This window comes from Narcine bancroftii, chromosome 4 (genome assembly GCF_036971445.1).
Source record: "Narcine bancroftii isolate sNarBan1 chromosome 4, sNarBan1.hap1, whole genome shotgun sequence".
In the NCBI taxonomy this organism is placed as follows: Eukaryota; Metazoa; Chordata; class Chondrichthyes; order Torpediniformes; family Narcinidae; genus Narcine; species Narcine bancroftii.
In genome coordinates this window covers 146,383,500-146,407,435 of record NC_091472.1, presented here as the reverse complement: position 1 = coordinate 146,407,435, position 23,936 = coordinate 146,383,500, and positions in this window count along the sequence as shown.

Sequence of the window (23,936 nt, the reverse complement as noted above, 5' to 3'; positions counted from 1 at the left end):
GAAGCAGATATGGGGAAATAGAGGCGGGGAATCAGATATGGGGAATCAGAGGTGGGGAATCAGGGGCGGGAAATCAGTGGCAGGGAATCAGAGGCGGGGAATCAGAGGCGGGGAATCAGAGGCAGGGAATCAGACACGGGGAATCAGAGGTGGGGAATCAGAGATGGGGAATCAGAGGCGGGGAATCAGAGGCAGGGAATCAGACGCGGGGAATCAGAGGCGGGGAATCAGAGCTGGGGAATCAGAGGCGGGGAATCAGAGGCAGGGAATCAGACGCGGGGAATCAGAGGCGGGGAATCAGAGCTGGGGAATCAGAGGTGGGGAATCAGAGTCGGGGAATCAGAGGCAGGGAATCGGATGTGCGGAATCAGAAATGGGGAATCAGAGGTGGGGAATCAGAGGCGGTGAATCAGAGATGGGGAATCAGAGGCGGGGAATCTGAGGCAGGAAATCAGACACGGGGATTCAGAGGCTGGGAATCAGACGGGGGGAATCAAAGGCGGGGAATCAGAGCTGGTGAATCAGAGGCAGGGAATCAGAGTTGGGGATTCAGAGGCTGGGAATAAGATATGGGGAAACAGAGGCGGGGAATCAGACGCGGGCAAACAGAGGCGGGGAATTAGATATGGGGAATCAGAGGTGGGGAATCAGAGGTGGTGAATCAGAGATGGGGAATCACAGGCGGGGAATCAGAGGCAGGGAATAGAACGCGGGGAATCAGAGGCAGGGAATCAGAGCTGGGGAATCAGAGGCGGGGAATCAGATATGGGGAAACAGAGGCGGGGAATCAGAGGCGGGGTAACAGAGGCGGGGAATCAGACATGGGGAATCGGATGCGGGGAATCAGAGGCGGGGAATCAGAGCTGGGGAATCAGAGGCTGGGAATTAGAGTTGGGGCATCAGAGGTGGGGAATTAGATATGGGGAAACAGAGGCGGGGAATCAGAGGCGAGGAAACAGAGGCGGGGAATCAGATGTGCGGAATCAGAGATGGGGAATCAGAGGCAGGGAATCAGAGGTGCGGAATCAGAGATGGGGAATCAGAGGCAGGGTATCAGAATCAGAAGCGGGGAATCAGAGGCCGGGAATCAGAGGCCGGGAATCAGATGCTGGGAATAAGAGGCCGGGAATCAGAGGTGGGGAATCAGAGTCCGGGAATCAGAGATGGGGATTCAGAGGCGGGGAATGAGATATGGAGAATCAGAGGCGGGGAATCAGAGGCGGGGAAACAGAGGAGGGGATTCAGATATGGGGAATCAGATATGGGGAATCAGAGGCAGGGAATCAGATATGGGGAATCAGAGGCTGGGAATCAGAGGGGGGGAAACAGAGGCGGGGAATAAGATATGGGGAATCAGAGGTGGGGAATCAGGGGCGGGGAATCAGTTGCAGGGAATCAGAGGCGGGGAATCAGAGGCGGGGAATCAGAGGCAGGGAATCAGACACGGGGAATCAGAGGTGGGGAATCAGAGATGGGGAATCAGAGGCGGGGAATCAGAGGCAGGGAATCAGACGCGGGGAATCAGAGGCGGGGAATAAGAGCTGGGGAATCAGAGGTGGGGAATCAGAATCGTGGAATCAGAGGCAGGGAATCGGATGTGCGGAATCAGAAATGGGGAGTCAGAGGTGGGGAATCAGAGGCGGTGAATCAGAGGCGGTGAATCAGAGATGGGGAATCAGAGGCTGGGAATCAGAGGCAGGAAATCAGACACGGGGATTCAGAGGCTGGGAATCAGACGGGGGGAATCAAAGGCGGGGAATCAGAGCTGGTGAATCAGAGGCAGGGAATCAGAGTTGGGGATTCAGAGGCGGGCAATCAGATATGTGGAAACAGAGGAGGGGAATCAGAGGCGGGCAAACAGAGGCGGGGAATTAGATATGGGGAATCTGAGGTGGGGAATCAGAGGTGGTGAATCAGAGATGGGGAATCACAGGCGGGGAATCAGAGGCAGGGAATGGAACGCGGGGAATCAGAGGCAGGGAATCAGAGCTGGGGAATCAGAGGCGGTGAATCAGATATGGGGAAACAGCGGTGAATCAGAGGCGGGGAAACAGAGGCGGGGAATCAGACATGGGGAATCGGATGCAGGGAATCAGAGGTGGGGAATCAGAGCTGGGGAATCAGAGGCGGGGAATCAGAGTTGGGGCATCAGAGGTGGGGAATTAGATATGGGGAAACAGAGGCGGGGAATCAGAGGCGGGGAAACAGAGGCGGGGAATCAGATATGGGGAATCAGAGGTGGGGACTCAGAGGCAGGGAATCAGATGTGCAGAATCAGAGATGGGGAATCAGAGGCAGGGAATCAGAATCAGAAGCGGGGAATCAGAGGCTGGGAATCGGAGGCCGGGAATCAAATGCTGGGAATAAGAGGCCGGGAATCAGAGGTGGGGAATCAGAGTCCGGGAATCAGAGATGAGGATTCAGAGGCGGGGAATGAGATATGGAGAATCAGAGGCGGGGAATCAGAGGCGGGGAAACAGAGATGTGGAATCAGATATGGGGAATCAGAGGTGGCGAATCAAAGGCGGTGATTTAGAGATGGGGAATCAGAGGCGGGGAATCAGAGGCAGGGAATCAGATGCGGGGAATCAGAGGCGGGGAATCAGAGCTGGCGAATCAGAGGCGGGGAATCAGAGGTGGGCAATCAGAGCCGGGGAATCAGATATGGGGAATCAGAGGCGGGGAATCAGAGGCGGGGAAACAGAGGCGGGGAATCAGATATGGGGAATCAGAGGTGGGGAATCAGAGGTTGTAAATCAGAGATGGGGAATCAAGGCGGGGAATCAGAGGCAGGGAATCAGACGCGGGGAATCAGAGGCGGGGATTCAGAGCTGGGGAATCAGAGGCGGGGAATCAGAGTTGGGGAATCAGAGGCAGGGAATCAGATATCGGGAACCAGAGGCGGGGAATCAGAGGCGGGGAAACAGAGGCGGGGAATCAGATATGGGGAATCAGAAGTGGGGAATCAGGGGCAGGGAATCAGTGGCAGGGAATCAGAGGCGGGGAATCAGAGGCGGGGAATCAGAGACAGGGAATCAGACACGGGGAATCAGAGGCGGGGAATCAGAGATGGGGAATCAGAGGTGGGGAATCAGAGGCAGGGAATCGGACGCCGGGAATCAGAGGCGGGGAATCAGAGCTGGGGAATCAGAGGCGGGGAATCAGAGTTGGGGAATCAGAGGCGGGGAATCAGATATGGGGAAATAGAGGCAGGGAATCAGATATGGGGAATGAGAGGTGTGGAATCAGAGGTTGGGAATCAGAGGCCGGGAATCAGAGATGGGGATTCAGAGGCGGGGAATGAGATATGGAGAATCAGAGGCGGGGAATCAGAGGCGGGGAAACAGAGGTGGGGAATCAGATATGGGGAATCAGAGGTGGCGAATCAAAGGCGGTGAATCAGAGATGGGGAAACAGAGGCGGGGAATCAGAGGCGTGGAAACAGAGGTGGGGAATCACATATGGGGAATCAGAGGCGGGGAAACAGAGACAGGGAATCAGATATGGGGAATCAGAGGCGGGGAATCAGAGGTGGGGAATCATAGGCAGGGAATCGGATGTGCGGATTCAGAGATGGGGAATCAGAGGCCGGGAATCAGAGGTTGTGAACCAGAGATGGGGAATCAGAGGCGGTGAATCAGAGGCAGGGAATCAGACGCGGGGAATCAGAGGTGGGCAATCAGAGGCGGGGAATCAGATATGGGGAATCAGAGGCGGGGAATCAGAGGCGGGGAAACAGAGGCGGGGAATCAGATATGGGGAATCAGAGGTGGGGCATCAGAGGTTGTGAATCACAGATGGGGAATCAGAGGCGGGGAATTAGAGGCAGGGAATCAGACGCGAGGAGTCAGAGGCGGGGATTCAGAGCTGGGGAATCAGAGGCGGGGAATCAGAGTTGGGGAATCAGAGGCGGGGAATCAGATATGGGGAATCAGAGGCAGGGAATCAGAGGCAGGAAAACAGAGGCGGGGAATCAGATATGGGGAATCAGAGGTGGGGCATCAGAGGTTGTGAATCACAGATGGGGAATCAGAGGCGGGGAATCAGAGGCAGGGAATCAGACGCGAGGAGTCAGAGGCGGGGATTCAGAGCTGGGGAATCAGAGGCGGGGAATCAGAGTTGGGGAATCAGAGGCGGGGAATCAGATATGGGGAATCAGAGGCAGGGAATCAGAGGCAGGAAAACAGAGGCGGGGAATCAGATATGGGGAATCAGAGGTGGGGAATCAGGGGCAGGGAATCAGTGGCAGGGAATCAGACGCGGGGAATCAGAGTCGGGGAATCAGAGGCAGGGAATCAGACACGGGGAATCAGAGGCGGGAAATCAGAGCTGGGGAATCAGAGGCGGGGAATCAGAGTTGGGGAATCAGAGGCGGCGAAGCAGATATGGGGAAATAGAGGCGGGGAATCAGATATGGGGAATCAGAGGTGGGGAATCAGGGGCGGGAAATCAGTGGCAGGGAATCAGAGGCGGGGAATCAGAGGCGGGGAATCAGAGGTAGGGAATCAGACACGGGGAATCAGAGGTGGGGAATCAGAGATGGGGAATCAGAGGCGGGGAATCAGAGGCAGGGAATCAGACGCGGGGAATCAGAGGCGGGGAATCAGAGCTGGGGAATCAGAGGCGGGGAATCAGAGGCAGGGAATCAGACGCGGGGAATCAGAGGCGGGGAATCAGAGCTGGGGAATCAGAGGTGGGGAATCAGAGTCGGGGAATCAGAGGCAGGGAATCGGATGTGCGGAATCAGAAATGGGGAATCAGAGGTGGGGAATCAGAGGCGGTGAATCAGAGATGGGGAATCAGAGGCGGGGAATCTGAGGCAGGAAATCAGACACGGGGATTCAGAGGCTGGGAATCAGACGGGGGGAATCAAAGGCGGGGAATCAGAGCTGGTGAATCAGAGGCAGGGAATCAGAGTTGGGGATTCAGAGGCTGGGAATAAGATATGGGGAAACAGAGGCGGGGAATCAGACGCGGGCAAACAGAGGCGGGGAATTAGATATGGGGAATCAGAGGTGGGGAATCAGAGGTGGTGAATCAGAGATGGGGAATCACAGGCGGGGAATCAGAGGCAGGGAATAGAACGCGGGGAATCAGAGGCAGGGAATCAGAGCTGGGGAATCAGAGGCGGGGAATCAGATATGGGGAAACAGAGGCGGGGAATCAGAGGCGGGGAAACAGAGGCGGGGAATCAGACATGGGGAATCGGATGCGGGGAATCAGAGGCGGGGAATCAGAGCTGGGGAATCAGAGGCTGGGAATTAGAGTTGGGGCATCAGAGGTGGGGAATTAGATATGGGGAAACAGAGGCGGGGAATCAGAGGCGAGGAAACAGAGGCGGGGAATCAGATGTGCGGAATCAGAGATGGGGAATCAGAGGCAGGGAATCAGAGGTGCGGAATCAGAGATGGGGAATCAGAGGCAGGGTATCAGAATCAGAAGCGGGGAATCAGAGGCCGGGAATCAGAGGCCGGGAATCAGATGCTGGGAATAAGAGGCCGGGAATCAGAGGTGGGGAATCAGAGTCCGGGAATCAGAGATGGGGATTCAGAGGCGGGGAATGAGATATGGAGAATCAGAGGCGGGGAATCAGAGGCGGTGAAACAGAGGTGGGGATTCAGATATGGGGAATCAGATATGGGGAATCAGAGGCAGGGAATCAGATATGGGGAATCAGAGGCTGGGAATCAGAGGGGGGGAAACAGAGGCGGGGAATAAGATATGGGGAATCAGAGGTGGGGAATCAGGGGCGGGGAATCAGTTGCAGGGAATCAGAGGCGGGGAATCAGAGGCGGGGAATCAGAGGCAGGGAATCAGACACGGGGAATCAGAGGTGGGGAATCAGAGATGGGGAATCAGAGGCGGGGAATCAGAGGCAGGGAATCAGACGCGGGGAATCAGAGGCGGGGAATAAGAGCTGGGGAATCAGAGGTGGGGAATCAGAATCGTGGAATCAGAGGCAGGGAATCGGATGTGCGGAATCAGAAATGGGGAGTCAGAGGTGGGGAATCAGAGGCGGTGAATCAGAGGCGGTGAATCAGAGATGGGGAATCAGAGGCTGGGAATCAGAGGCAGGAAATCAGACACGGGGATTCAGAGGCTGGGAATCAGACGGGGGGAATCAAAGGCGGGGAATCAGAGCTGGTGAATCAGAGGCAGGGAATCAGAGTTGGGGATTCAGAGGCGGGCAATCAGATATGTGGAAACAGAGGAGGGGAATCAGAGGCGGGCAAACAGAGGCGGGGAATTAGATATGGGGAATCTGAGGTGGGGAATCAGAGGTGGTGAATCAGAGATGGGGAATCACAGGCGGGGAATCAGAGGCAGGGAATGGAACGCGGGGAATCAGAGGCAGGGAATCAGAGCTGGGGAATCAGAGGCGGTGAATCAGATATGGGGAAACAGCGGTGAATCAGAGGCGGGGAAACAGAGGCGGGGAATCAGACATGGGGAATCGGATGCAGGGAATCAGAGGTGGGGAATCAGAGCTGGGGAATCAGAGGCGGGGAATCAGAGTTGGGGCATCAGAGGTGGGGAATTAGATATGGGGAAACAGAGGCGGGGAATCAGAGGCGGGGAAACAGAGGCGGGGAATCAGATATGGGGAATCAGAGGTGGGGACTCAGAGGCAGGGAATCAGATGTGCAGAATCAGAGATGGGGAATCAGAGGCAGGGAATCAGAATCAGAAGCGGGGAATCAGAGGCTGGGAATCGGAGGCCGGGAATCAAATGCTGGGAATAAGAGGCCGGGAATCAGAGGTGGGGAATCAGAGTCCGGGAATCAGAGATGAGGATTCAGAGGCGGGGAATGAGATATGGAGAATCAGAGGCGGGGAATCAGAGGCGGGGAAACAGAGATGTGGAATCAGATATGGGGAATCAGAGGTGGCGAATCAAAGGCGGTGATTTAGAGATGGGGAATCAGAGGCGGGGAATCAGAGGCAGGGAATCAGATGCGGGGAATCAGAGGCGGGGAATCAGAGCTGGCGAATCAGAGGCGGGGAATCAGAGGTGGGCAATCAGAGCCGGGGAATCAGATATGGGGAATCAGAGGCGGGGAATCAGAGGCGGGGAAACAGAGGCGGGGAATCAGATATGGGGAATCAGAGGTGGGGAATCAGAGGTTGTAAATCAGAGATGGGGAATCAAGGCGGGGAATCAGAGGCAGGGAATCAGACGCGGGGAATCAGAGGCGGGGATTCAGAGCTGGGGAATCAGAGGCGGGGAATCAGAGTTGGGGAATCAGAGGCAGGGAATCAGATATCGGGAACCAGAGGCGGGGAATCAGAGGCGGGGAAACAGAGGCGGGGAATCAGATATGGGGAATCAGAAGTGGGGAATCAGGGGCAGGGAATCAGTGGCAGGGAATCAGAGGCGGGGAATCAGAGGCGGGGAATCAGAGACAGGGAATCAGACACGGGGAATCAGAGGCGGGGAATCAGAGATGGGGAATCAGAGGTGGGGAATCAGAGGCAGGGAATCGGACGCCGGGAATCAGAGGCGGGGAATCAGAGCTGGGGAATCAGAGGCGGGGAATCAGAGTTGGGGAATCAGAGGCGGGGAATCAGATATGGGGAAATAGAGGCAGGGAATCAGATATGGGGAATGAGAGGTGTGGAATCAGAGGTTGGGAATCAGAGGCCGGGAATCAGAGATGGGGATTCAGAGGCGGGGAATGAGATATGGAGAATCAGAGGCGGGGAATCAGAGGCGGGGAAACAGAGGTGGGGAATCAGATATGGGGAATCAGAGGTGGCGAATCAAAGGCGGTGAATCAGAGATGGGGAAACAGAGGCGGGGAATCAGAGGCGTGGAAACAGAGGTGGGGAATCACATATGGGGAATCAGAGGCGGGGAAACAGAGACAGGGAATCAGATATGGGGAATCAGAGGCGGGGAATCAGAGGTGGGGAATCATAGGCAGGGAATCGGATGTGCGGATTCAGAGATGGGGAATCAGAGGCCGGGAATCAGAGGTGGTGAACCAGAGATGGGGAATCAGAGGCGGTGAATCAGAGGCAGGGAATCAGACGCGGGGAATCAGAGGTGGGCAATCAGAGGCGGGGAATCAGATATGGGGAATCAGAGGCGGGGAATCAGAGGCGGGGAAACAGAGGCGGGGAATCAGATATGGGGAATCAGAGGTGGGGCATCAGAGGTTGTGAATCACAGATGGGGAATCAGAGGCGGGGAATTAGAGGCAGGGAATCAGACGCGAGGAGTCAGAGGCGGGGATTCAGAGCTGGGGAATCAGAGGCGGGGAATCAGAGTTGGGGAATCAGAGGCGGGGAATCAGATATGGGGAATCAGAGGCAGGGAATCAGAGGCAGGAAAACAGAGGCGGGGAATCAGATATGGGGAATCAGAGGTGGGGAATCAGGGGCAGGGAATCAGTGGCAGGGAATCAGGCGCGGGGAATCAGAGTCGGGGAATCAGAGGCAGGGAATCAGACACGGGGAATCAGAGGCGGGGAATCAGAGATGGGGAATCAGAGGTGGGGAATCAGAGGCAGGGAATCGGATGCCGGGAATCAGAGGCGGGAAATCAGAGCTGGGGAATCAGAGGCGGGGAATCAGAGTTGGGGAATCAGAGGCGGCGAAGCAGATATGGGGAAATAGAGGCGGGGAATCAGATATGGGGAATCAGAGGTGGGGAATCAGGGGCGGGGAATCAGTGGCAGGGAATCAGAGGCGGGGAATCAGACACGGGGAATCAGAGGTGGGGAATCAGAGATGGGGAATCAGAGGCGGGGAATCAGAGGCAGGGAATCAGACGCGGGGAATCAGAGGCGGGGAATCAGAGCTGGGGAATCAGAGGCGGTGAATCGGATGTGCGGAATCAGAAATGGGGAATCAGAGGTGGGGAATCAGAGGCGGTGAATCAGAGATGGGGAATCAGAGGCGCGGAATCTGAGGCAGGAAATCAGACACGGGGATTCAGAGGCTGGGAATCAGACGGGGGGAATCAAAGGCGGGGAATCAGAGCTGGTGAATCAGAGGCAGGGAATCAGAGTTGGGGATTCAGAGGCGGGGAATAAGATATGGGGAAACAGAGGCGGGGAATCAGACGCGGGCAAACAGAGGCGGGGAATTAGATATGGGGAATCAGAGGTGGGGAATCAGAGGTGGTGAATCAGAGATGGGGAATCACAGGCGGGGAATCAGAGGCAGGGAATAGAACGCGGGGAATCAGAGGCAGGGAATCAGAGCTGGGGAATCAGAGGCGGGGAATCAGATATGGGGAAACAGAGGCGGGGAATCAGAGGCGGGGAAACAGAGGCGGGGAATCAGATGTGCGGAATCAGAGATGGGGAATCAGAGGCAGGGAATCAGATGTGCGGAATCAGAGATGGGGAATCAGAGGCAGGGTATCAGAATCAGAAGCGGGGAATCAGAGGCCGAGAATCAGAGGCCGGGAATCAGATGCTGGGAATAAGAGGCCGGGAATCAGAGGTGGGGAATCAGAGTCCGGGAATAAGAGATGGGGATTCAGAGGCGGGGAATGAGATATGGAGAATCAGAGGCGGGGAATCAGAGGCGGGGAAACAGAGGTGGGGATTCAGATATGGGGAATCAGAGGTGGCGAATCAGAGGCAGGGAATCAGATGCGGGGATTCAGAGGCGGGGAATCAGAGCTGGCGAATCAGAGGCGGGGAATCAGATATGGGGAATCAGAGGCGGGGAATCAGAGGCGGGGAAATAGAGGCGGGGAATCAGATATGGGGAATCAGAGGCAGGGAATCAGATATGGGGAATCAGAGGCTGGGAATCAGAGGGGGGGAAACAGAGGCGGGGAATAAGATATGGGGAATCAGAGGTGGGGAATCAGGGGCGGGGAATCAGTTGCAGGGAATCAGAGGCGGGGAATCAGAGGCGGGGAATCAGATGCAGGGAATCAGACACGGGGAATCAGAGGTGGGGAATCAGAGATGGGGAATCAGAGGCGGTGAATCAGAGGCAGGGAATCAGACGCGGGGAATCAGAGGCGGGGAATAAGAGCTGGGGAATCAGAGGTGGGGAATCAGAGTCGTGGAATCAGAGGCAGGGAATCGGATGTGCGGAATCAGAAATGGGGAGTCAGAGGTGGGGAATCAGAGGCGGTGAATCAGAGATGGGGAATCAGAGGTGGGGAATCAGAGGCGGGGAATCAGAGCTGGTGAATCAGAGGCAGGGAATCAGAGTTGGGGATTCAGAGGCGGGCAATCAGATATGTGGAAACAGAGGAGGGGAATCAGAGGCGGGCAAACAGAGGCGGGGAATTAGATATGGGGAATCAGATATGGGGAAACAGCGGTGAATCAGAGGCGGGGAAACAGAGGCGGGGAATCAGACATGGGGAATCGGATGCAGGGAATCAGAGGTGGGGAATCAGAGCTGGGGAATCAGAGGCGGGGAATCAGAGTTGGGGCATCAGAGGTGGGGAATTAGATATGGGGAAACAGAGGCGGGGAATCAGAGGCGGGGAAACAGAGGCGGGGATTCAGATATGGGGAATCAGAGGTGGGGAATCAGAGGCAGGGAATCAGATGTGCGGAATCAGAGATGGGGAATCAGAGGCAGGGAATCAGAATCAGAAGCGGGGAATTAGAGGCCGGGAATCAGAGGCCGGGAATCGGATGCTGGGAATAAGAGGCCGGGAATCAGAGGTGGGGAATCAGAGTCCGGGAATCAGAGATGGGGATTCAGAGGCGGGGAATGAGATATGGAGAATCAGAGGCGGGGAATCAGAGGCGGGGAAACAGAGGTGTGGAATCAGATATGGGGAATCAGAGGTGGCGAATCAAAGGTGGTGATTTAGAGATTGGGAATCAGAGGCGGGGAATCAGAGGCAGGGAATCAGATGCGGGGAATCAGAGGCGGGGAATCAGAGCTGGCGAATCAGAGGCGGGGAATCAGAGGTGGGCAATCAGAGCCGGGGAATCAGATATGGGGAATCAGAGGCGGGGAATCAGAGGTGGGGAATCATAGGCAGGGAATCGGATGTGCGGATTCAGAGATGGGGAATCAGAGGCCGGGAATCAGAGGTGGTGAACCAGAGATGGGGAATCAGAGGCGGTGAATCAGAGGAAGGGAATCAGACGCGGGGAATCAGAGGTGGGCAATCAGAGGCGGGGAATCAGATATGGGGAATCAGAGGCGGGGAATCAGAGGCGGGGAAACAGAGGCGGGGAATCAGATATGGGGAATCAGAGGTGGGGCATCAGAGGTTGTGAATCACAGATGGGGAATCAGAGGCGGGGAATCAGAGGCAGGGAATCAGACGCGAGGAGTCAGAGGCGGGGATTCAGAGCTGGGGAATCAGAGGCGGGGAATCAGAGTTGGGGAATCAGAGGCGGGGAATCAGATATGGGGAATCAGAGGCAGGGAATAAGAGGCAGGAAAACAGAGGCGGGGAATCAGATATGGGGAATCAGAGGTGGGGAATCAGGGGCAGGGAATCAGTGGCAGGGAATCAGACGCGGGGAATCAGAGTCGGGGAATCAGAGGCAGGGAATCAGACACGGGGAATCAGAGGCGGGAAATCAGAGCTGGGGAATCAGAGGCGGGGAATCAGAGTTGGGGAATCAGAGGCGGCGAAGCAGATATGGGGAAATAGAGGCGGGGAATCAGATATGGGGAATCAGAGGTGGGGAATCAGGGGCGGGAAATCAGTGGCAGGGAATCAGAGGCGGGGAATCAGAGGCGGGGAATCAGAGGCAGGGAATCAGACACGGGGAATCAGAGGTGGGGAATCAGAGATGGGGAATCAGAGGCGGGGAATCAGAGGCAGGGAATCAGACGCGGGGAATCAGAGGCGGGGAATCAGAGCTGGGGAATCAGAGGCGGGGAATCAGAGGCAGGGAATCAGACGCGGGGTATCAGAGGCGGGGAATCAGAGCTGGGGAATCAGAGGTGGGGAATCAGAGTCGGGGAATCAGAGGCAGGGAATCGGATGTGCGGAATCAGAAATGGGGAATCAGAGGTGGGGAATCAGAGGCGGTGAATCAGAGATGGGGAATCAGAGGCGGGGAATCTGAGGCAGGAAATCAGACACGGGGATTCAGAGGCTGGGAATCAGACGGGGGGAATCAAAGGCGGGGAATCAGAGCTGGTGAATCAGAGGCAGGGAATCAGAGTTGGGGATTCAGAGGCTGGGAATAAGATATGGGGAAACAGAGGCGGGGAATCAGACGCGGGCAAACAGAGGCGGGGAATTAGATATGGGGAATCAGAGGTGGGGAATCAGAGGTGGTGAATCAGAGATGGGGAATCACAGGCGGGGAATCAGAGGCAGGGAATAGAACGCGGGGAATCAGAGGCAGGGAATCAGAGCTGGGGAATCAGAGGCGGGGAATCAGATATGGGGAAACAGAGGCGGGGAATCAGAGGCGGGGAAACAGAGGCGGGGAATCAGACATGGGGAATCGGATGTGGGGAATCAGAGGCGGGGAATCAGAGCTGGGGAATCAGAGGCTGGGAATTAGAGTTGGGGCATCAGAGGTGGGGAATTAGATATGGGGAAACAGAGGCGGGGAATCAGAGGCGAGGAAACAGAGGCGGGGAATCAGATGTGCGGAATCAGAGATGGGGAATCAGAGGCAGGGAATCAGATGTGCGGAATCAGAGATGGGGAATCAGAGGCAGGGTATCAGAATCAGAAGCGGGGAATCAGAGGCCGGGAATCAGAGGCCGGGAATCAGATGCTGGGAATAAGAGGCCGGGAATCAGAGGTGGGGAATCAGAGTCCGGGAATCAGAGATGGGGATTCAGAGGCGGGGAATGAGATATGGAGAATCAGAGGCGGGGAATCAGAGGCGGGGAAACAGAGGTGGGGATTCAGATATGGGGAATCAGATATGGGGAATCAGAGGCAGGGAATCAGATATGGGGAATCAGAGGCTGGGAATCAGAGGGGGGGAAACAGAGGCGGGGAATAAGATATGGGGAATCAGAGGTGGGGAATCAGGGGCGGGGAATCAGTTGCAGGGAATCAGAGGCGGGGAATCAGAGGCGGGGAATCAGAGGCAGGGAATCAGACACGGGGAATCAGAGGTGGGGAATCAGAGATGGGGAATCAGAGGCGGGGAATCAGAGGCAGGGAATCAGACGCGGGGAATCAGAGGCGGGGAATAAGAGCTGGGGAATCAGAGGTGGGGAATCAGAGTCGTGGAATCAGAGGCAGGGAATCGGATGTGCGGAATCAGAAATGGGGAGTCAGAGGTGGGGAATCAGAGGCGGTGAATCAGAGGCGGTGAATCAGAGATGGGGAATCAGAGGCTGGGAATCAGAGGCAGGAAATCAGACACGGGGATTCAGAGGCTGGGAATCAGACGGGGGGAATCAAAGGCGGGGAATCAGAGCTGGTGAATCAGAGGCAGGGAATCAGAGTTGGGGATTCAGAGGCGGGCAATCAGATATGTGGAAACAGAGGAGGGGAATCAGAGGCGGGCAAACAGAGGCGGGGAATTAGATATGGGGAATCAGAGGTGGGGAATCAGAGGTGGTGAATCAGAGATGGGGAATCACAGGCGGGGAATCAGAGGCAGGGAATGGAACGCGGGGAATCAGAGGCAGGGAATCAGAGCTGGGGAATCAGAGGCGGGGAATCAGATATGGGGAAACAGCGGTGAATCAGAGGCGGGGAAACAGAGGCGGGGAATCAGACATGGGGAATCGGATGCAGGGAATCAGAGGTGGGGAATCAGAGCTGGGGAATCAGAGGCGGGGAATCAGAGTTGGGGCATCAGAGGTGGGGAATTAGATATGGGGAAACAGAGGCGGGGAATCAGAGGCGGGGAAACAGAGGCGGGGAATCAGATATGGGGAATCAGAGGTGGGGACTCAGAGGCAGGGAATCAGATGTGCAGAATCAGAGATGGGGAATCAGAGGGAGGGAATCAGAATCAGAAGCGGGGAATCAGAGGCTGGGAATCGGAGGCCGGGAATCAAATGCTGGGAATAAGAGGCCGGGAATCAGAGGTGGGGAATCAGAGTCCGGGAATCAGAGATGAGGATTCAGAGGCGGGGAATGAGATATGGAGAATCAGAGGCCGGGAATCAGAGGCGGGGAAACAGAGATGTGGAATCAGATATGGGGAATCAGAGGTGGCGAATCAAAGGCGGTGATTTAGAGATGGGGAATCAGAGGCGGGGAATCAGAGGCAGGGAATCAGATGCGGGGAATCAGAGGCGGGGAATCAGAGCTGGCGAATCAGAGGCGGGGAATCAGAGGTGGGCAATCAGAGCCGGGGAATCAGATATGGGGAATCAGAGGCGGGGAATCAGAGGCGGGGAAACAGAGGCGGGGAATCAGATATGGGGAATCAGAGGTGGGGAATCAGAGGTTGTAAATCAGAGATGGTGAATCAAGGCGGGGAATCAGAGGCAGGGAATCAGACGCGGGGAATCAGAGGCGGGGATTCAGAGCTGGGGAATCAGAGGCGGGGAATCAGAGTTGGGGAATCAGAGGCAGGGAATCAGATATCGGGAACCAGAGGCGGGGAATCAGAGGCGGGGAAACAGAAGCGGGGAATCAGATATGGGGAATCAGAAGTGGGGAATCAGGGGCAGGGAATAAGTGGCAGGGAATCAGAGGCGGGGAATCAGAGGCGGGGAATCAGAGACAGGGAATCAGACACGGGGAATCAGAGGCGGGGAATCAGAGATGGGGAATCAGAGGTGGGGAATCAGAGGCAGGGAATCGGACGCCGGGAATCAGAGGCGGGGAATCAGAGCTGGGGAATCAGAGGCGGGGAATCAGAGTTGGGGAATCAGAGGCGGGGAATCAGATATGGGGAAATAGAGGCGGGGAATCAGATATGGGGAATGAGAGGTGTGGAATCAGAGGTTGGGAATCAGAGGCCGGGAATCAGAGATGGGGATTCAGAGGCGGGGAATGAGATATGGAGAATCAGAGGCGGGGAATCAGAGGCGGGGAAACAGAGGTGGGGAATCAGATATGGGGAATCAGAGGTGGCGAATCAAAGGCGGTGAATCAGAGATGGGGAAACAGAGGCGGGGAATCAGAGGCGTGGAAACAGAGGTGGGGAATCACATATGGGGAATCAGAGGCGGGGAAACAGAGACAGGGAATCAGATATGGGGAATCAGAGGCGGGGAATCAGAGGTGGGGAATCATAGGCAGGGAATCGGATGTGCGGATTCAGAGATGGGGAATCAGAGGCCGGGAATCAGAGGTGGTGAACCAGAGATGGGGAATCAGAGGCGGTGAATCAGAGGCAGGGAATCAGACGCGGGGAATCAGAGGTGGGCAATCAGAGGCGGGGAATCAGATATGGGGAATCAGAGGCGGGGAATCAGAGGCGGGGAAACAGAGGCGGGGAATCAGATATGGGGAATCAGAGGTGGGGCATCAGAGGTTGTGAATCACAGATGGGGAATCAGAGGCGGGGAATTAGAGGCAGGGAATCAGACGCGAGGAGTCAGAGGCGGGGATTCAGAGCTGGGGAATCAGAGGCGGGGAATCAGAGTTGGGGAATCAGAGGCGGGGAATCAGATATGGGGAATCAGAGGCAGGGAATCAGAGGCAGGAAAACAGAGGCGGGGAATCAGATATGGGGAATCAGAGGTGGGGAATCAGGGGCAGGGAATCAGTGGCAGGGAATCAGGCGCGGGGAATCAGAGTCGGGGAATCAGAGGCAGGGAATCAGACACGGGGAATCAGAGGCGGGGAATCAGAGATGGGGAATCAGAGGTGGGGAATCAGAGGCAGGGAATCGGATGCCGGGAATCAGAGGCGGGAAATCAGAGCTGGGGAATCAGAGGCGGGGAATCAGAGTTGGGGAATCAGAGGCGGCGAAGCAGATATGGGGAAATAGAGGCGGGGAATCAGATATGGGGAATCAGAGGTGGGGAATCAGGGGCGGGGAATCAGTGGCAGGGAATCAGAGGCGGGGAATCAGACACGGGGAATCAGAGGTGGGGAATCAGAGATGGGGAATCAGAGGCGGGGAATCAGAGGCAGGGAATCAGACGCGGGGAATCAGAGGCGGGGAATCAGAGCTGGGGAATCAGAGGCGGGGAATCAGAGGCAGGGAATCAGACGCGGGGAATCAGAGGCGGGGAATCAGAGCTGGGGAATCAGAGGTGGGGAATCAGAGTCGGGGAATCAGAGGCAGGGAATCGGATGTGCGGAATCAGAAATGGGGAATCAGAGGTGGGGAATCAGAGGCGGTGAATCAGAGATGGGGAATCAGAGGCGGGGAATCTGAGGCAGGAAATCAGACACGGGGATTCAGAGGCTGGGAATCAGACGGGGGGAATCAAAGGCGGGGAATCAGAGCTGGTGAATCAGAGGCAGGGAATCAGAGTTGGGGATTCAGAGGCGGGGAATAAGATATGGGGAAACAGAGGCGGGGAATCAGACGCGGGCAAACAGAGGCGGGGAATTAGATATGGGGAATCAGAGGTGGGGAATCAGAGGTGGTGAATCAGAGATGGGGAATCACAGGCGGGGAATCAGAGGCAGGGAATAGAACGCGGGGTATCAGAGGCAGGGAATCAGAGCTGGGGAATCAGAGGCGGGGAATCAGATATGGGGAAACAGAGGCGGGGAATCAGAGGCGGGGAAACAGAGGCGGGGAATCAGACATGGGGAATCGGATGCGGGGAATCAGAGGCGGGGAATCAGAGCTGGGGAATCAGAGGCGGGGAATCAGTGTTGGGGCATCAGAGGTGGGGAATTAGATATGGGGAAACAGAGGCGGGGAATCAGAGGCGGGGAAACAGAGGCGGGGAATCAGATGTGCGGAATCAGAGATGGGGAATCAGAGGCAGTGAATCAGAGTTGGGGAATCAGAGGCGGGGAAACAGATATGGGGAATCAGAGACAGGGAATCAGAGGCAGGAAAACAGAGGCGGGGAATCAGATATGGGGAATCAGAGGTGGGCAATCAGGGGCAGGGAATCAGTGGCAGGGAATCAGGCGCGGGGAATCAGAGTCGGGGAATCAGAGGCAGGGAATCAGACACGGGGAATCAGAGGCGGGGAATCAGAGATGGGGAATCAGAGGTGGGGAATCAGAGGCAGGGAATCGGATGCCGGGAATCAGAGGCGGGAAATCAGAGCTGGGGAATCAGAGGCGGGGAATCAGAGTTGGGGAATCAGAGGCGGCGAAGCAGATATGGGATAATAGAGGCGGGGAATCAGATATGGGGAATCAGAGGTGGGGAATCAGGGGCGGGGAATCAGTGGCAGGGAATCAGAGGCGGGTAATCAGAGGCGGGGAATCAGAGGCAGGGAATCAGAAACGGGGAATCAGAGGTGGGGAATCAGAGATGGGGAATCAGAGGCGGGGAATCAGAGGCAGGGAATCAGACGCGGGGAATCAGAGGCGGGGAATCAGAGCTGGGGTATCAGAGGCGGGGAATCAGAGGCAGGGAATCAGACGCGGGGAATCAGAGGCGGGGAATCAGAGCTGGGGAATCAGAGGTGGGGAATCAGAGTCGGGGAATCAGAGGCAGGGAATCGGATGTGCGGAATCAGAAATGGGGAATCAGAGGTGGGGAATCAGAGGCGGTGAATCAGAGATGGGGAATCAGAGGCGGGGAATCTGAGGCAGGAAATCAGACACGGGGATTCAGAGGCTGGGAATCAGACGGGGGGAATCAAAGGCGGGGAATCAGAGCTGGTTAATCAGAGGCAGGGAATCAGAGTTGGGGATTCAGAGGCGGGTAATAAGATATGGGGAAACAGAGGCGGGGAATCAGACGCGGGCAAACAGAGGCGGGTATTAGATATGGGGAATCAGAGGTGGGGAATCAGAGGTGGTGAATCAGAGATGGGGAATCACAGGCGGGGAATCAGAGGCAGGGAATAGAACGCGGGGAATCAGAGGCAGGGAATCAGAGCTGGGGAATCAGAGGCGGGGAATCAGATATGGGGAAACAGAGGCGGGGAATCAGAGGCGGGGAAACAGAGGCGGGGAATCAGACATGGGGAATCGGATGCGGGGAATCAGAGGCGGGGAATCAGAGCTGGGGAATCAGATGCGGGGAATCAGAGTTGGGGCATCAGAGGTGGGGAATTAGATATGGGGAAACAGAGGCGGGGAATCAGAGGCGGGGAAACAGAGGCGGGGAATCAGATGTGCGGAATCAGAGATGGGGAATCAGAGGCGGGGAATCAGATGTGCGGAATCAGAGATGGGGAATCAGAGGCAGGGTATCAGAATCAGAAGCGGGGAATCAGAGGCCGGGAATCAGAGGCCGGGAATCAGATGCTGGGAATAAGAGGCCGGGAATCAGAGGTGGGGAATCAGAGTCCGGGAATCAGAGATGGGGATTCAGAGGCGGGGAATGAGATATGGAGAATCAGAGGCGGGGAATCAGAGGCGGGGAAACAGAGGTGGGGATTCAGATATGGGGAATCAGAGGTGGCGAATCAGAGGCAGGGAATCAGATGCGGGGATTCAGAGGCGGGGAATCAGAGCTGGCGAATCAGAGGCGGGGAATCAGAGGTGGGCAATCAGAGCCGGGGAATCAGATATGGGGAATCAGAGGCGGGGAATCAGAGGCGGGGAAATAGAGGCGGGGAATCAGATATGGGGAATCAGAGGCAGGGAATCAGATTTGGGGAATCAGAGGCTGGGAATCAGAGGGGGGGGAAACAGAGGCGGGGAATAAGATATGGGGAATCAGAGGTGGGGAATCAGGGGCGGGGAATCAGTTGCAGGGAATCAGAGGCGGGGAATCAGAGGCGGGGAATCAGAGGCAGGGAATCAGACACGGGGAATCAGAGGTGGGGAATCAGAGATGGGGAATCAGAGGCGGGGAATCAGAGGCAGGGAATCAGACGCGGGGAATCAGAGGCGGGGAATAAGAGCTGGGGAATCAGAGGTGGGGAATCAGAGTCGTGGAATCAGAGGCAGGGAATCGGATGTGCGGAATCAGAAATGGGGAGTCAGAGGTGGGGAATCAGAGGCGGTGAATCAGAGATGGGGAATCAGAGGCGGGGAATCAGAGGCTGGGAATCAGACGGGGGGAATCAAAGGCGGGGAATCAGAGCTGGTGAATCAGAGGCAGGGAATCAGAGTTGGGGATTCAGAGGCGGGCAATCAGATATGTGGAAACAGAGGAGGGGAATCAGAGGCGGGCAAACAGAGGCGGGGAATTAGATATGGGGAATCAGAGGTGGGGAATCAGAGGTGGTGAATCAGAGATGGGGAATCACAGGCGGGGAATCAGAGGCAGGGAATGGAACGCGGGGAATCAGAGGCAGGGAATCAGAGCTGGGGAATCAGAGGCGGGGTATCAGATATGGGGAAACAGCGGTGAATCAGAGGCGGGGAAACAGAGGCAGGGAATCAGACATGGGGAATCGGATGCAGGGAATCAGAGGTGGGGAATCAGAGCTGGGGAATCAGAGGCGGGGAATCAGAGTTGGGGCATCAGAGGTGGGGAATTAGATATGGGGAAACAGAGGCGGGGAATCAGAGGCGGGGAAACAGAGGCGGGGATTCAGATATGGGGAATCAGAGGTGGGGAATAAAAGGCAGGGAATCAGATGTGCGGAATCAGAGATGGGGAATCAGAGGCAGGGAATCAGAATCAGAAGCGGGGAATTAGAGGCCGGGAATCAGAGGCCGGGAATCGGATGCTGGGAATAAGAGGCCGGGAATCAGAGGTGGGGAATCAGAGTCCGGGAATCAGAGATGGGGATTCAGAGGCGGGGAATGAGATATGGAGAATCAGAGGCGGGGAATCAGAGGCGGGGAAACAGAGGTGTGGAATCAGATATGGGGAATCAGAGGTGGCGAATCAAAGGCGGTGATTTAGAGATGGGGAATCATAGGCGGGGAATCAGAGGCAGGGAATCAGATGCGGGGAATCAGAGGCTGGGAATCAGAGCTGGCGAATCAGAGGCGGGGAATCAGAGGTGGGCAATCAGAGCCGGGGAATCAGATATGGGGAATCAGAGGCGGGGAATCAGAGGCGGGGAAACAGAGGCGGGGAATCAGATATGGGGAATCAGAGGTGGGGAATCAGAGGTTGTAAATCAGAGATGGGGAATCAAGGCGGGGAATCAGAGGCAGGGAATCAGACGCGGGGAATAAGAGGCGGGGATTCAGAGCTGGGGAATCAGAGGCGGGGAATCAGAGTTGGGGAATCAGAGGCAGGGAATCAGATATGGGGAACCAGAGGCGGGGAATCAGAGGCGGGGAAACAGAGGCGGGGAATCAGATATGGGGAATCAGAAGTGGGGAATCAGCGGCAGGGAATCAGTGGCAGGGAATCAGAGGCGGGGAATCAGAGGCGGGGAATCAGAGGCAGGGAATCAGACACGGGGAATCAGAGGCGGGGAATCAGAGATGGGGAATCAGAGGCGGGGAATCAGAGGCAGGGATTCGGACGCCGGGAATCAGAGGCGGGGAATCAGAGCTGGGGAATCAGAGGCGGGGAATCAGAGTTGGGGAATCAGAGGCGGGGAATCAGATATGGGGAAATAGAGGAGGGGAATCAGATATGGGGAATGAGAGGTGTGGAATCAGAGGTTGGGAATCAGAGGCAGGGAATCAGAGGCGGGGAAACAGAGGCGGGGAATCAGATATGGGGAATCAGAGGTGGCGAATCAAAGGCGGTGAAACAGAGATGGGGAATCAGGGCAGGGAATCAGAGGCAGGGAATCAGAGCTGGGGAAACAGAGGCGGGGAATCAGATATGGGGAATCAGAGGTGGGGAATCAGGGGCGGGGAATCAGTGGCAGGGAATCAGAGCTGGGGGATCAGAGGTGGGGAATCAGATATGGGGAATCAGAGGTGGGGAATCAGGGGCGGGGAATCAGTGGCAGGGAATCAGAGGCCGGGAATAAAAGGCGGGGAATCAGAGCTGGGGAATCAGAGGCCGGGAATCAGAGGCAGGGAAACAGAGGCGGGGAATCAGATATGGGGAATCAGAGGTGGGGAATTAGAGGTTGCGAATAAGAGGCAGGGAATCAGAGGCGGGGAATCAGAGGCGGGGAATCAGAGGCAGGGTATCGGATGTGCGGAATCAGAGATGGGGAATCAGAGGTGGGGATTCAGAGGTGGTGAATCAGAGAAGGGGAATCAGAGGCAGGGAATCAGACGCAGGGAATCAGAGGCGTGGAATCATAGCTGGCGAATTAGAGGAGGGGAATTAAAGTTGGGGAATCAGAGGCGGGGAATCAGATATGGGGAAACAGAGGCGGGGATTCAGAGGCGGGGAAACAGAGGCGGGGAATCATAGGCGGGGAATCAGAGATGGGGAATCAGAGGCGGGGAATCAGAGGCAGGGAATCGGATGCCGGAAATCAGAGGCGGGAAATCAGAGCTGGGGAATCAGAGGCGGGGAATCAGAGCTGGGGAATCAGAGGCGGCGAAGCAGATATGGGGAAAATGAGGCGGGGAATCAGATATGGGGAATCAGAGGCGGGGAATCAGATATGGGGAATCAGAGGCTGGGAATCAGAGCGGGGGAAACAGAGGCGGGGAATAAGATATGGGGAATCAGAGGTGGGGAATCAGTGGTGGGGAATCAGTGGCAGGGAATCAGAGGCGGGGAATCAGAGGCGGGGATTCAGAGGCAGGGAATCAGACACGGGGAATCAGAGGTGGGGAATCAGAGATGGGGAATCAGAGGCGGGGAATCAGAGGCAGGGAATCAGACGCGGGGAATCAGAGGCGGGGAATCAGAGCTGGGGAATCAGAGGTGGGGAATCAGAGTCGGGGAATCAGAGGCAGGGAATCGGATGTGCGGAATCAGAGATGGGGAATCAGAGGTGGGGAATCAGAGGCGGGGAATCAGAGGCAGGAAATCAGACACGGGGATTCAGAGGCTGGGAATCAGACGGGGGGAATCAAAGGCGGGGAATCAGAGCTGGTGAATAAGAGGCAGGGAATAAGAGTTGGGGATTCAGAGGCGGGGAATCAGATATGGGGAAACAGAGGCGGGGAATCAGAGGCGGGCAAACAGAGGCGGGGAATTAGATATGGGGAATCAGAGGTGGGGAATCAGAGGTGGTGAATCAGAGATGGGGAATCACAGGCGGGGAATCAGAGGCAGGGAATAGAACGCGGGGAATCAGAGGCAGGGAATCAGAGCTGGGGAATCAGAGGCGGGGAATCAGATATGGGGAAACAGAGGCGGGGAATCAGAGGCGGGGAAACAGAGGCAGGGAATCAGACATGTGGAATCGGATGCGGGGAATCATAGGTGGGGAATCAGAGCTGGGGAATCAGAGGCGGGGAATCAGAGTTGGGGCATCAGAGGTGGGGAATTAGATATGGGGAAACAGAGGCGGGGAATCAGAGGCGGGGAAACAGAGGCGGGGAATCAGATATGGGGAATCAGAGGTGGGGAATCAGAGGCAGGGAATCAGATGTGCGGAATCGGAGATGGGGAATCAGAGGCAGGGAATCAGAATCAGATGCGGGGAATTTGAGGCCGGGAATCAGAGGCCGGGAATCAGATGCTGGGAATAAGAGGCCGGGAATCAGAGGTGGGGAATCAGAGTCCGGGAATCAGAGATGGGGATTCATAGGCGGGGAATGAGATATGGAGAATCAGAGGCGGGGAATCAGAGGCGGGGAAACAGAGGTGGGGAATCAGATATGGGGAATCAGAGGTGGCGAATCAAAGGCGGTGAATCAGAGATGGGGAAACAGAGGCGGGGAATCAGAGGCGTGGAAACAGAGGTGGGGAATCACATATGGGGAATCAGAGGCGGGGAAACAGAGGCAGGGAATCAGATATGGGGAATCAGAGGCGAGGAATCAGAGGTGGGGAATCATAGGCAGGGAATCGGATGTGCGGAATCAGAGATGGGAGAATCAGAGGCCGGGAATCAGAGGTGGTGAACCAGAGATGGGGAATCAGAGGCGGTGAATCAGAGGCAGGGAATCAGACGCGGGGAATCAGAGGTGGGCAATCAGAGGCGGGGAATCAGATATGGGGAATCAGAGGCGGGGAATCAGAGGCGGGGAAACAGAGGCGGGGAATCAGATATGGGGAATCAGAGGTGGGGCATCAGAGGTTGTGAATCACAGATGGGGAATCAGAGGCGGGGAATCAGAGGCAGGGAATCAGACACGGGGAATCAGAGGCGGGGATTCAGAGCTGGGGAATCAGAGGCGGGGAATCAGAGTTGGGGAATCAGAGGCGGGGAATCAGATATGGGGAATCAGAGGCAGGGAATCAGAGGCAGGAAAACAGAGGCGGGGAATCAGATATGGGGAATCAGAGGTGGGGAATCAGGGGCAGGGAATCAGTGGCAGGGAATCAGACGCGGGGAATCAGAGTCGGGGAATCAGAGGCAGGGAATCAGACACGGGGAATCAGAGGTGGGGAATCAGAGATGGGGAATCAGAGGCGGGGAATCAGAGGCAGGGAATCGGATTCCGGGAATCAGAGGCGGGAAATCAGAGCTGGGGAATCAGAGGCGGGGAATCAGAGTTGGGGAATCAGAGGCGGCGAAGCAGATATGGGGAAATAGAGGCGGGGAATCAGATATGGGGAATCAGAGGCAGGGAATCAGATATGGGGAATCAGAGGCTGGGAATCAGAGGGGGGGAAACAGAGGCGGGGAATAAGATATGGGGAATCAGAGGTGGGGAATCAGGGGCGGGGAATCAGTGGCAGGGAATCGGAGGCGGGGAATCAGAGGCGGGGAATCAGAGGCAGGGAATCAGACACGGGGAATCAGAGGTGGGGAACCAGAGATGGTGAATCAGAGGCAGGGAATCAGAGGCAGGGAATCAGACGCGGGGAATCAGAGGCAGGGAATCAGAGCTGGGGAATCAGAGGCAGGGAATCAGAGGCGGGGAATCAGAGCTAGGGAATCAGAGGTGGGGAATCAGAGTCAGGGAATCAGAGGCAGGGAATCGGATGTGCGGAATCAGAAATGGGGAATCAGAGGTGGGGAATCAGGGGCGGGGAATCAGTGGCAGGGAATCAGAGGCCGGGAATAAAAGGCGGGGAATC